Source organism: Callorhinus ursinus, unplaced genomic scaffold (genome assembly GCF_003265705.2).
Source record: "Callorhinus ursinus isolate GAN/ISIS: 27379988/994484 unplaced genomic scaffold, GSC_fseal_2.0 scaffold11, whole genome shotgun sequence".
In the NCBI taxonomy this organism is placed as follows: Eukaryota; Metazoa; Chordata; class Mammalia; order Carnivora; family Otariidae; genus Callorhinus; species Callorhinus ursinus.
Window position 1 is genome coordinate 52,481,723 of NW_027397073.1, and position 9,906 is coordinate 52,491,628.

At 43.5% G+C, this 9,906-nt stretch overlaps 1 protein-coding gene across 2 annotated transcripts in view; it reads right to left on the reverse strand.

Annotated features, from left to right (window-relative positions):
- Window positions 1-8,545, reverse strand: part of LPIN2 (lipin 2) — a 92,726-nt gene extending 84,181 nt beyond the window's left edge. Inside the window, exon 1 of one of the 2 annotated variants that reach the window (XM_025886357.2) lies at window positions 8,414-8,545. The gene's annotated coding sequence lies outside the window, so the exon portion shown is untranslated. Of the gene's footprint in view, window positions 1-7,839; window positions 7,858-8,413 lie in introns of those variants that run through there. The other variant, XM_073898462.1, reaches the window with a different exon arrangement.
- Window positions 8,546-9,906: the final 1,361 nt, after the last annotated feature.

A 9,906-nucleotide genomic window follows, 5' to 3' on the forward strand; every position in this document is an offset into this window, starting at 1 on the left:
AGCAACAGTGTTTTTTAGTTAAGCATTTGCCTGCACTGTATACAATAGGTACAGAGGACAGCTCTGCTTTCTAGACACAAAGAAAAGGCTCCACTTATAGGCCTCGACAACAAAATTCATGGAGCAAGAGATGAAATGATGGCAAAAATCACAGGACTTAAATTTACCAACATATGTAGTACATAAAGCTTATATACAAAATTGCTAACATAAAAATAAATTTTCTATGTTAACACTACAGAGATAAAAGTTCTAGGTCAAGGAAGTTTTAAGCAAGCACAAACATCTTTCAACTAAGCATCATATGTTCATTCTAAAAACATAAGCACAGAAGCTCACTCCAAGATACTTCCTTTGACTCACTTTCAATCACTCATGCAGTCAGTACTCCCTTCACAATCCCTCCCTACCTGGTTTTAGAAAAGTTTGCTTGATACAGAAGTAGACTTACTTAATTCTCCTACAAGCCTATAAGGTACTTCAAGGCAAGAGAGATGTGCTATTCGCTTTTCTTTTTGCCCCTGTGCCTCTCAACACTGGCGCATCTTGTCTGGTTAGAAATCCTACCCTGCCACCCTGCCTCTGGACCTCTAGGTGGCTTGTGGCTCTGGTTTAATACACAACCTCATCCAATCCTCAGAATCAGGCTTTCAGTAGGTATTGTTATCTCCACATTACAGATGAGACAACTGAGTATATACCAAACATGTAATCATGAATTTGGGAATTCCTAAAGATCTATGAATATATTTCTGTTTAATGAGAAATTATTCTGTATTGAAGAGTTCATAAATACCAAATCACTTATTCAATTACAGTAAGACACCATTAAAATTCCATCAGAGAGAATTCTATCTGCAGATGTAGCTAACAAGTGAGTCAAATGATATAGTGAAGTAAGAGCCAATTCGTAAAAAACAAATCTGTTCAAAAACACAAACTCAGATACTCAACAAATTAGAGGTTTCAGCAGGCTACCCACAATGTGATGGGACAAGGGTTACAACATGGAGTAAGAGGCTACAAGTTCTGTCCAACTCTGAAATGTTGTAGCTCAGGGCTCCTACACACAATCCGGTCCCACATAACCCAGGGGTTATGGAGTATACTTCTCATATAATAATCAAAATTACAAGGGAAAATCCTTCAAGAAGACATCATGTTGGATACTGACATACCATGTCTCAAAAAGTCCAACTGAGCCCATTTCTTCCTCCCAACACTAAAAAGAACTGCCTTCCTCTCAAGCTGAGTCCGAGACCAAAATTTGGCTAGAGTTTAGGGGCCATGTTTTAAACACCGGAACCAAACTCAGCCCAGGGATATGCTCATATTACAGAAGGCAGGCTGAGGAGCACCAGCTTCATATCGTACAACTCACTCTGGAGCAGGCCCCAGGTAGGTGTGGTGGAACCAGGTCACTTCCACTGTTTTCTTGGCTGGTCTTTCTCAACATGGTTGGTTTGGATACATAAATGATTTAGAGAAACCCAAGGCTCCTAGACAGCAGGTGCTACCCTTCTATTAGCAGTTTATAGATGCTGACCTTAAGAGTAAGTTCTCCAGTTCTACCTAATAAAGTAAAAACAAAACCCCCAAATTGGTTTAGGCACGTCAATCAGATTCACGAGAATTCTTATAGTCCTGGCGCAGTGGGATGACATGGGAGCAGGGGCAATGGAATGACGTCAATGTCAACACACACTGGCATGCCTCTGGCAATCTCTTTCAGCTTCACTGTCTTCACCTAAAAAAATGCAGCTACTATCTTTACTGTGCAGAGTTGTTGTGTCTCTTAAGAAATAATTTATGTAAAGCATAATGCCTCACCCAAAGGTGTTCAATCATGTTCCTAAGAAATAGGCATCAGCACCATTTTATGGACTGAGTCTCAGTGGACAGTGTATATTAAAGACAGCAAAATTCCAAATGTTTACTTTCCAAATACTGCTACTTAGGCAAGATATTTTGAATTCATTGGACCAGTCAGAAAACCCTACAACAAAAGATTACTCCTTCCTTACAAAACATTTGTTTAATACATATTTTAAATTATAAAACAGCTTCCAGGGCACCTGGGTGGCACAGTCGATTAAGCATCCGACTCTTGGTTTTGGCTCAGGTCACAATCTCAGGGTCCTGAGATCCAGCCAGAGAGTCAGGCTTTGAGCTCAGCATGCAGTCTGCTTGAGAGATTCTCTCTCTCCCTCTTCCTCCTCCTCTCCCTCCACCCCACTCATTCTATAAATAAATAAATAATAAAAATCTTTTAAAAAAGATAAAATAGACAGCTTTCTATTTAGAAAGTATTTAGATACTTCTCTAAATAAGTCCTGTTCTTGTATAGTTCGTATGTAAAGATGTTATATCTATAATTATAATGTCAGATAAGTATTACTCATCCAAAAAATGTTGAGATTAAAGCAATTTAAAAAGATATAAAACGTGGGCACTTTGCAATATTTCACAAAGAAAAAAAATAATTACACTTAACATCCTGAAGGAAACAAAAAGTATATTCCCTATGGTTCTTCAGTAAACCCAAACACTATCTGACTTATGTTGGTCCAGAAAAAAGGCACATCACTTTACAAAGATCATAAACTTAGAGACAACTGTTGGGGAAAATATCATAGCACAATTCAAAGAGTTCCAAATCAGAGTTCATAATTCATACCAACTATCTGATGATTTTGCTGAGATTCTTTTATATTTATCTTTTGCTTTATGTTTTTTAAGTAGGCTCCATGCCCATCATGAAGCCCAATGTGGGGCCTGAACTCACAACCCTAAAATCTGGACCTGTGCTAAAATCAACCAACTGAGCCACCCAAGTGCTTCAGAAGGCTAAATTTAATAGCTTATGCCCAAATACCTGATAAAACCTATCCACATTTTGGACACCTCTCTTTAGAATCAGTAAACACCAAGTCCCTAGACACATCTATCTTGCCCGGAGCAATACAGGTCACATCATAATGCATTGAATAGATTAGAACCATCATGGAATTGTACAATTCCACTGTTTATTCAGAAGCACAAAAAAGGCTTTTAGGTAGATTAACCAATGAATTTTTTGTTTATGATTCTTTCTATAAAAAAGAAAACATCTTACTATAGATCTAAAAACATGTTTTAAATAAAAAAAAGATGTTTAAATCAATTATCCCTTCTGTATTTCAGAAACAGGTAGAAGCAGAAATTCAGTCACTAAAGTTACTTGGTACCATATGCCTATCTTTTTTTTCTCCGAGTAAAATCAATGAAGGATGCTTTCCTCATGCTCAGCTTCTCTTCTTCATCTAATAATTACTTAGTTATGACCACCAAAACCAAATAATTTTGGGGGTGCCTGGGTGGCTCAGATGGTTAAGCGTCTGCCTTCGGCTCAGGTCATGATCCCAGGGTCCTGGGATCAAGCCTCACATCGGGCTCCTGGCTCAGCAAGGAGCCTGCTTCTCCTTCTCCCTCTCCCTCTCTCTCTGCATCTCTGTGTCTCAAATGAATAAATAAAATCCTTAAAAAAATTAAAAAAAAAAACAAATAATTTTTAAACCTAGATACTGATGGCCCTTCTCTTTGAAATACTATGTCTTTAATCATGTTTCTTAAACCTTTCAAATCCACGTCCCTTTATACCCCCTATAATGTTAACTTAAAATTTCAACTAAATTCACGAGTGACCCCAAAAGTTAAAAATCAAAACAATGGGAGACAGCACACCAGACCCTCAAAAAATTTCCACTGCATTGTAAGAGGTCTGTACAGCCACTCCAGTTCACTCTATTTGAGCTTTCTGCACATCAACCTATGAAGGTCTGTCCGTTTGTCTCTTTCTCCCTCATAGTTACTTTTAAAATCTGTTGCAATCCTATCCTCAGGTGTTCATGTTTAAAGGTTCCTTCCTCCTCTCCTCAAATCCTACTTGCTCTACCAGAGTCTGACAAACCTTTCAGACAAGCTTTTTATCATTTCCATTCAACAGTCCATCTCTCCCCTACTACTCTCCTTAGTTCCACTGTTTACAGCAAGGAGGCAAACTAGCACTAGTCTGCAGGCCACAACAGAGTGTCTGAAAATTAAAGAGACAACAATTATTTACTCTAATGCAGATTAACAGCTAGAGAAAAGCCACAGGTGATTTAAGAGCAAACACAAAGTAACACAAGATCAACGCCTCCTACAGCTGAAATTCATCAAGGAAAGTGAGTATTGCAGAAAATAATTAAATGTTTGGGGCAGGTGGAGATGGTAGGGAGAAAACTGAAATGAGAGAACTGAGATGGGAAAAATATATTTGCTAAAATAGGTGAGAATGGATCACTGGAGATTCTTGAACAGGAAAGATAAAAAAGATGCCAGGAGTTGAAAACAACTCAATTTATAAATCAGTTTCATTTTTATTTATACTTTGCCCGGTTGAAAAACTAATTTGAGGCAGTTCAGACAAATACACATATTACTAAACAATAAAATTAAGAGAATTGGTGCAAAAAGTAAATTAATATGAAATGAAATAAAGGCAAGAAACTAATTTACTATTCATAAAATTAGCTACTGTAACTACAGAGGTAAAGACTTTCTAAACTGTTGAAATGTGACAACAAGTTGGATAAAGGCAATCCTCCAGCGACCTGAACATCACAAGGTGGGCTTTTCTATGAGCCAATGTTTCTCCTCCAAAGAAGTAGAAAAGCCTAATTTGGATGGTTCATGTTGAAAATATAGGACACTACAGATAAACACCACATAATAAAGTTCTAAATTCAAAGATTATAAAATAGCTACACAGATTCTAAGTGGATTTTTAAAAGATCTCTTTCTATGAATGCTCCATTTTTCTAATACATTTATGTAGTCTCTCAACTTATATATTTGACCTAAAACAAACAATTTTAAAAGACCCTTCTTCTAACACGTAAACCACCTCAACTTTCAATACCCTCTTTGTGCAGAGATAAAATGAAGGTAGCAAAAGAAGCGGATGCTGTAACCGTTGTTACGCTTTACAACTTCAATGATTTCTGGCTCCTTCCTCATTTTCTTAGTAATAATTTTAACACCAATCTAAACTCACAAAAATAGGATGACAGAAATTTAGTATTCAGGGGCTTTAGAGGAAAAAGAATCTAAACTGTAGTCGGTGAATCTAATTTAAAAAACTGTGTATCTTATCATCATTCTAATCCTCAAAGTCACATTCAGGGCTTTATCTTGCATTGCCACACAGCTTATCTCCTAACAGATTTTTTTTCTTCTTCCTTCTTGATAGACTGAAAACTTAGAGCAGAAATCACCCAGTCACAGAACTTCAAAACAGAGGTAGACCATCTGGGCCAAGCTTCCAGTGATCAGTCAGGAGCAAGGTGGCCACAACTGAGGAGCACAAGCTGGAATGGCTCTACCACACACAGGTTGCCACTGACTCTGAGAGATACCTAGCTGCTTCATCTGGACCTCAGAGGTGAGTGTGGTTCTCTCACACATTTGTCTTCTTTTTTTTTAAGATTTTATTAATTTGAGAAAGAGACAGAGAGAGAGGACGAGAGGGACAGAGAGAGAGAACGAGCAGGGGGGAGAGACAGAGGGAAAGGGAGAAGCAAGCTCCCCTCTGAGCAGGGAGCCCCACGTGAGGCTCCATCCAGGACCCAGGATCATGACCTGAGCTGAAAGCAGACGCTTAACCAACTGAGCCACCCACGTGCCCCACATATTTCTCTTCAAGAGTAAAGGTGGTTACATGTGTTAAGTGTTTAGTGTTAGTAACGCTGTGTTACTAAAAAGAATAATCAAACTGACATCAGGGGAGGGGGGTTCCAAAAAGTGCAGTTAACTGCTAGCAAAGCCACCAAGAAATCTTATTTGAACGCCTTCTAATTTGGCCATAAAGCTTACTACTCCAGCCTATAGTAATTACCTCCAAAGTTTTAATAAGACAATCTATATAGGATTCTGCCAACTAGAGGCTCTCCCTACTAACTTGTGAGTTTTTTCATCATGAAGAAGGCAAATGACAGTTCAGAAGACTCTGGGGCTCAGCCAGAAGTATCACGTCTTACTTATAAACGAAGGGAATAAAACAGATAAAAATGGGCTTTCAAAAGAAATGTCCCAAACCACTGTCTAGCCATTGACTGGTAAGTTAATAAGCAGACGTGCGCGCGTGCACACACACACCACACAGTGACAGCTATTAGGGTCAGAGCAAAAGGAAAGGATTTAAATTAAAGGCAGGTGGACTTAAGTCAGACTTAAAGAAAAACCTCCCGACTTACATTACTAAGCACGTAAGGGAGGCAGCTGAATCTATCTCCCAACAAGACAAAGCTTCCAGCTAAGTGTTACTGTGCTGCTTTATATGAGGAAATAATGTATACAAAAAAAAACATACCCAGAGGAAATAGCTGTTGACACAGAGAACCAAGCTATATTTAAACTAAATATTAATATTTAAACCAAACATTGCAAAATGTAATACTCATGAGCTTAATTTAACCTTTTACCACCTCTAATGGGTGGCACCATCAGGATTATTCAACCAAAGCTCACAATTCAGGAAAGTTGAGTGAACTCATTCAAAAAGTACCACCAGCTCTCAGGTCACTGGTAAGGACACACACACACACACACACTGACTGCTGCTTCCTACCCTTATTCAACAGAACTCCATGGAGGTTCTTCTAAAAGCTGGCTCTGCATTTGGTACCAGGCAGCTACCAAGTCTGGCCTGCAAGGACCTTCAGTCTAGCGCAGGCGACAGTCCCCCGGGTAAACCAAAAATTACAATACAGGGTGATGAGTATCTTCACTGCTACATTCTTGGAGCAATGAAGGACACAATGCCCAGCTGACTCTATTACTTGTTTCTTAACAGTGGCTTTACTATAGTGTTAAATGGTTTTCAAATGCTCCCATTTCCAGTTCCTCTTAAACATAAAGCTTCTCTGTTGGTTCTCAACTGTGCTATCACATATTAAAACAGAACCTATCGTTTCATTTCTAGCATTCTAAGGCCATCTCTATCAACATTTACTTATACTTCAGTCTGACAGATCACAATTAACTATACATTTAAGTAGAAGGAAGCAGACACCCACACTGGCCAGTGCTCTTTCATGGGGGGCCTTGGGCCTGCTTTTTATACTCTGGATGGGTATGGCCCCGAGGCTGACTGCCCTTCAGGCAAAGTGAGGATGTTGCACTAGGGGACCGGCAGAATCCTTGTGGGCTCTGACGCTCCCCACCTCAGCATAGCCTGCCGCCCTTTTCCTTCTTAAACCACTAAGATCAGTATCAGACCATCCACATATAAACCATATGCGCCACTAAATAATTTGTAGATGTTTCAAATGTATTTCAAAACTGACTTTGTATTGTAAAAGCATTAGGAACCAGCCAGGCCAGGTTTTCATAAACAGTAACACGAACAATCTCTACTGGGCTAACACCTTCAACAGGGCCTGGCCTGACACCAAGACAGAGACTCTTTTTCAGTTTAAAATAAACAGGTTTGGAAAAATCATCCCGAAATGTACATTTAAGATTAGCATTGAGGCTTAAGTAATCCCTCAGAGCATTTTCAAATATTCAGACTTCCAGCACTTTCTGAAAGGAAGAGTGATCTTTCTGGTTGTTTTTCTTAAGTATGACTTAAAAACGTCATCCCAAATTCTCAATGAGAATAGTCTTAATGTGTTCAGGTGAGTGCAGAAAATGGTGTTCCGCCGGGTTTAAAGTTGAGAGAGAAGCCCTCACTATAAAACTGTTACCCTAACACGTTCGATACAATTTGAGATTTGCCGAGGGAAAAGGGGGTCTGAGAAGGGAAAAACTACTCACACCAAGGACCGCGTCTACAACCTGGAGGCGGAGACACGGGGCGAACGAACGGCCAGGGAGAAATAACAGCAACTTCCCAGCCCGGGCTTCAAAGCGGATCACGTGCCTCGGGCGCCCCCTCCCCCAGGGCAGGGGGCGGGATGGAGACGCGGCCTCCAGCCGCGCTTTCCTCGCGGGGCGCCGCTTGGCCAAGCGTCACCTCGGCCTCCGTTCCAGCCCCCACGCCAGAAAGCCGCGAGCTGGGGGCTCTGAGGTGACCCTCACCTCGGGTTGCGGCGGGGGCACCCGAATGTTTCAGTCTTCACGTCCCCCTCCTCACGCTGACCCCGCAGCCGTCAGCCCCCCCCACACCCCAGGCCACCCCGCGAGCCCGTCCTGCCGTGGCGCCGGTGGGAGCCGCGTCTACGTGACGGCGGCGGCGAGGCGCAGGGTCCGGCCTCCCGCAGAGCAGCACCGCGCCGAGTTGGAAGACCCCAGCCGCTCGCGAGCGCAGAAACGCGACGCCCGCCGCGGAGGCCGAGCCGCGACGGCGGGTCGCGCGAAGGCGCGAGGACCCGGCCCGGCGCCCGCTTACCTGCGGCGACTCCGCTCCGGACCCGCGCCGGCGCCCGCGGGCGGCCGAGGGGAGGCGGCGGCTGGACGGCGACAGTGAGGACCGGCCCGGGCTCGCCGGAGGCTGAGGGGGCGGGGTCGGCCGAGGACGCGCGCGAGGCCCGGGCGCCCGCCGCCGCCGCTGCCTCGGGAGCCGCCTGGGCCACAGCCGAGCCGGGCGGCCCTCATGAATGGGACGCGGCGGCGGCGGCGGCGGCGGCGGCGGCCGAGGGGCGGGCGGGTGGGCTGCGCGCAGGCCCCTCCCCGGCCACGTGACGCCGCGCTCGGCCGCCGCCTCCCGGCCGCGCGGCGCCCTAACGGCCTCCCTCCCGGGCCCGCGCTAGCCGTTTGCGTCGTGGCGGCCGCTCGTCCCCTTCAATGCGCGGCTCGGAGCACTGGCCTCTCTCGCTTGGCGCAACGCTAGCGATACTTTTCTAAAAAAAGTTTCTGCTGGTCCCCATGGCAACCCTGCGGCGCGTCACGTGGAACTTAGAGCCCGACTGCCAAAAAGAATAAATATTAAAGTGCAGAAAAGGTATACAGTTGAATGTTTTACAATCCACTTTTGATCCCCAGTAGGGTTTTCGCCTGTTTGGTTGCTCTCCCCGCCCCTCCCCCTCCTCCCCAATCCTAATACACACTTTTTAAGAGAGGGATTGCCAAAACCGTATATGACTGCACACTAGTTTTTATCTTTTTGCAGCCTATTATTAAAAAGTTATGAATGGAAGTGCATGTGTTACTTTCAAATGTCAGTTAATTTCTCAGTATGCATTCCGTGGATTATAATTTATATAACTTTGAGGATCTTGGCAAATAGGCATTTAGATGAAGCTTCTGCGTGACGAGCCCAGCGGCAGCAGAGTTTCTTCCCACAGATGGAGTGTAGCGCGGCTGGGCTGCGCCGGGACCCAGAAACCGGCTGCCAGTCTCAGGGCCCCTCTGTGGTTCACAAGAGGGAACACAGGCAACCACTTCCTCATCTAAGTTCCTTGGCCTCTTTCGCGTTCAGCCAAGCTTTGCCCCATCTTTAACCAAGGCCCTACAGAGAGACTAGGTAGTTCCACTGGCCCAAGCACACGAAGGATTTTCCTATTTTCTGTGCCTTTCACTTGGCTTCCAAGTGAAATAAAAATTTTAAAAGACAAGAACTGGGATTTCTCTTCCAATATTTCAAAGCACTTCACTCTATGGAGAAGTGGAATTGAAGACAGAAAAAGAGCTGGATCCTCACTTTCTACCTCAATAAAATGGAAATAGTGATGCCTTTCTCACAGGATTGTTTTGCCTATAAAGAGCCTCATTTAGCTTAATGTCTGGAACCTGGAACATGCTGTTACCGTTTGCTTTCTTTCCTTTCTTCCGTCTTCCCCTCATAAGACCTTTCCTGTTTCCCTCAGGCTATTTTTGCTACCTCGGGCCTTGGGAGGGAAATATTCTGCCAAGCTTCCTTCCTTCCTTTCATCATTCAGGAAG